Consider the following 4897-nt stretch of genomic DNA (forward strand, 5'->3'; position numbering starts at 1 on the left):
CTTAAGACTTTTCTCATGAGCTTTCTTTGTGAGTGGTGTTTTTGCTAACAGTTTCCTCAATGATAGGGGGCTGAAGTTGTTTTTTCTTTTTTGTTTGTAGTAGTCACACGTTCTTTCAGCCAAGTTTTTTGTTTTCTTTTTCAGGATTTTTTCTTAAAAACTTGGTAGTTCTCTCATTTGTTTCTAGTTAGATTCACACCTCAGGAACCATACTACAGTTGTTTGAAACACAATAGTTCTTGGGTTGAGTACACTTCACTCCCTCTGGATCTATGGGGGATTAGTTTCAGCCCCCCTCTCAATTCCCGCCCCCCGAAAAAAAAATCTGAGGCTGCTCAGATCCCTTATTTAAAATACACTGTATTTGCATATGCCCTATACACATCCTCCCATATACTTTAAATTATCTTCAGGTTACTTAGAATCCCTAAAACAAGGTAAATGCAAATGCTATGCAAGCAGTTGTACCATATTGTTTAATGTCAACAAAAGTTTGTATGTGTTCAGTATGGACACATTTTTTTCTGAATATTTTTAATCTGTGGTTGGGTTTGTTGAATGCATAAATACAGGACTTGATTTAGAATCTTCTGAAAGTGGCCAACTGCATTTGTTTTCTTGCCTTTACACTTCTTTTTATATGCTTTAATGTGAGACACATACTTTCAGCCACATTTTTGTCAGGCATTTTTTTCTCCAAGAGAAGAAAAAGTTCGACACCCCTAATCAGTTGAAAAAATTTTCAAAATAGATTATGAAGTCTACACCCTTAATTATGAAGGCTGAGTTTTAGTGATCTTTAATCACTTTAAAACTTTTTCAAGTTTATCTTCTATTCCATGGAATTGAAAAACCCAACCCAGTGAGGTTGGAAATTTTTGGTTGCCTCTATTGCCATGTTCCCATGGGCTCAAATGATTTTCCTGCCTCTACCTGCCTAACACCTCAGACAACAGGTGTGCACCATGACATCCAGTTTATTTTTTCTCATGACACCTTGCCAAATGCATCCAATACCATCCACTACACTCTAGTGTCTTATTTTTCAACCTCTTCCCCTAGCTCAGAAGTCATTATATGTATTATGCTTCCAAGCATGGGAGCTATATCCAGTTGTATCCCGTGTTTATAGCTGCATAATGTAAAATGCCATGTTTCTAGGCTCCAATATTAGTTTTCTATGTTTGTCAACCAATTTCTGAGCTAATGCTTTTTTTAAGCTAATGTTTTTGTATTCTAGGTTTTTAATTTGAGCAAAACCCAACCCTGCTACCAATACCTGTATTTACCTCAAGATAGTTAGTTTTATGCTGTATTAACAAATGACTTCAAAATCTCAGCTGCTAATTGCAAAGTCTTTTGCAAATTTGGGATCTTCCTGGCAAATATATTTATATGAAGCAAGTCAAAGATCCAGGATGACAGAGGATTTACTAATCCTCTAAATCATGCATTATTTGAAACATACAACTTGGTGACAGCATGCAAGGTCTTGTAAGTATAGGCCCAGAAATTACTTCATGATTTAACCTATGATGCAATGGCCAAAACTAATTCACAAAGTCCTCTCTAACTTTAAGGGAGCTTAAAAATCCAGTCTTCTATGTACCTCAAGTAGTGGAGAATCAGATATCATGAGCTAAATACAGAAACAGTCACTTGAGTCATAAGATTTTTAGATAAGAATTTGTAGTCTTTGAGCAAAGGTAAGTTTACCTTACTTCCTCCCGTCTGGCCTAACTGGCCAATATCTGCATATACATGTTCTATATGGTCCATCATTAAGTAAAATACTATTTTAGTATTTGAAGGGGGGGATTGGGGATTGAACCCAGGGCTAGGCAAGTACTCTTCTCACTGAGCTCTTACCCCAGCCTATTTATTTTATATCTGCATACTTCATTATGCCAGAAACTCTTACTGCTTTCTGAAAGATAATTAAGCAATCATATTAACAATTAAAAAGTTGTAATTATAACTTGATTAGCTTTAAATAATTTTAATCCTCCATTGTATTGTTATAAAATATAGAAAGAATGCAAAATTTACAATTTTAACCATTTTAGGTGTATAATTCGGTGGCACTAAGTATATTCATACAGTTGTGCAAACCTCTCCATCATTCATTTCCAAACAGAAACTACACACTAAACAATAATTCCCATTGCTGCTTTTCCTCAATTCCTGGCAACCTCAATTCATTTTCTGACTCTTGAATTTGCCTACTTTAGGAACATCATAAAAATGGAATTAGGTCTGGCTAATTACAGAGGTACGGTTTAAGAAGTAGAACACCTGCTTTGCAAGTGCAAAACCCTGAGTTCAAACCGCAGTACCACCACAACAACACAAAAAAAGTGGAATTAGATAATATTTGTGTATTGGAATTATTCTCCCTTTTAAGGCCAAATAATATTCTAATATATATGTGTGTGTGTATATATATATATATATATATATAAATGTACGTATACCACACCTTTAAGTTTTTCTTGATTTTTAAGATGGAAACCTAATGAACACTATACAGACAAAATCTTTTACTTTAAGGAGAATTTCTTTCATAATAGTTCAAGGTACAAAGTTAGATATATCCTCCCCTAGAATCTTTTATTTCAAAAACTGCAAACAAAGGAAATTAATAAAATTAATTTTCAAAGTCCCCTGATTGTTAGTCCTTAACAGCAGACTGCCAGGTAACACTGGCATGAATGTGGCTGCTACTAGCACTTAGTAATCAGGATATAGAATGACCAAACTGAATTTTATGTACATGGCAGCTGCTCAAGCAGACACTGCAAACACTACAGCACACATTTTGAGAAAACTTGGGTGTTGAAATACATACACAGGAGCCCAGAATGGTGGCTCACTCCAGTAATCCTAGCACTCAGGAGGCTGAGCTAAAAGATCTTGAGTTTGAGGCCATGCTGGGCTACCTAGAAAGACCCTGTATCAAAAACAAGCAACCAAACCCAAAACAAAAATACAGTACTTTCCTCCATAATGTTACAGGGAAATTCTAGAAGAGAGTGGTTAAGAAAGGAAAATAGACTGTAAAATTCATTTTCTGGTCGGCAGTCAGTGATTGCTGAGTGTCTCATTGAACTGGCACCAAGGAGCAAAATGGTGTGACATCTAATAATCCCCTCCATATGACAACAGGTATATCCAAAATGGTGTACACTGGGGTCAATATTAATTAAATTGCTTGGCAAACAGAAAGCTTTCTGAATAATAAAGAAGTATGCTGAACACTTGGAGGGCAGAGGTGGGGGAAAATCCTTCAAAATTATCTCAATTTTACAAGAGAAACCAGCAAACAGTTACAGGACGATTATAGGGAGTATGAAGATAGTTCAGTAGGGTGGGTTTTACCGAGAAGACAGGCTTTTTCTCTGATTAGAATGTTTCTCAGAGAAACTTGGAAAATATAATCACAGAGCTAAATCAGAGACAACTACTAATAACATGGTATATATATGTCTTACTTTTTGCTCCATAAAAACCGTATTAGACTGTTGAGTCATCTTAAACACACCAAGTAGAAACAAAGGATGAACGCAATGGAGTTTTCCTTTTCACTCCAGTAATAGTCTCATGAACTCACCACATAGTATTGCCAGATATAATTAATAAACTTCTCTCCCAAAATAAAATTACATTTTGAAGGTTATTTAAGTTTGAGGACCAACAGCTCTTTAGTTGGTGACTTCAGTAATCCAGGAGTATCTGGATTTCAACTCTTTAATTAGAGGAGACTGAACTTTATACAAAGGGCATCTGTAGGCTCACATCTGTATTTATCTTCATCCATCCAGCTGCACTGTTTTGTCTCTATTGTAAATTTTCTGTTTCTCATGTACAAAAATTCCCAATGTAACGGTTTAGATTCTTAGTGCAATCTTTCTTTAGTCACCAGTTTACTTCTGGAAAAGTTTACTTCCAAGATTTCACTAAAAGACAAATACTGTACTTTTGGAGCATTTATTGAGCTTGTTAGTTTGAAGTTCCTGGCCTGGAAATTGGTACTTTTAACACCTGAACATTGTTCATATTAAAACACCGTGGGATGAAAGTGCACCGAAGTGCACTGCACACGTCAAATCGCTCGGAAAACTGCCTCCCGCCACTTTTTTCCTGAAGTTGGGGAGAAAGAACTTTTGACCACTGCTGCCATGTCCCCAGGATCCCAGGAGGGGGCGCGACGCTCTGGGGTTCACAAAGACCCGGCCGCCGCAGGCCCTGCTGAGGCCCGGGTTTGCCACCCGGCCGGACCGCTCGGCCGGTCTGGAAGTGGAGCCACGAACGAATCATCTTCCAAAGCCGGGATGTTTCTGGGGAGGCACACTTCCCCTTGAAGTGCAGGGCACTTAGCCTCTTGGCTTTCTGCCTACTGTACAGATGAAAATGGCTCAGGCACGACGCAGTCAGCATTAAGATGTAACGAAGGGCGGGCGGGTGGGGCACAGCTATGAATCTCAGCTGTTGTGAAGGAGGCGACGGGGGGGAGGGTGAAGTTAGCAAAATCCCACACAAGCCGGTCAGGGTGTTACACGTCTGTAATCCCAGCTATACCGAGGTTTAGGTAGGAAAAAATTGTAATCCGAGGCCAGTCCCAGCAAAAAAAAAAAAATCCGCCAAATCCGATCTTAAAAATAACGAAAGCAAAAACGGCTGGGGGATGGATCAAGTCCTTGCTTGGCAAACGGAGGGACCTGGCTTCAAAACCCAGTCTAGTTAAAAACAAAAAAAGTCCCTCATGTAGAAGAATGTTTCGTTGCAAAAGTGGTGGGTTTGCCCTTAACAAAAATGGCGGAGAAGCAAGTTAACTCGATACAATCACGTGCTCACCAGCCCAGATGAGAACTAGTATGGCTTCAGATGTGAAGCGGAT

The sequence above is a fragment of the Castor canadensis genome, chromosome 1 (genome assembly GCF_047511655.1).
Source record: "Castor canadensis chromosome 1, mCasCan1.hap1v2, whole genome shotgun sequence".
Lineage (NCBI taxonomy): Eukaryota > Metazoa > Chordata > Mammalia > Rodentia > Castoridae > Castor > Castor canadensis.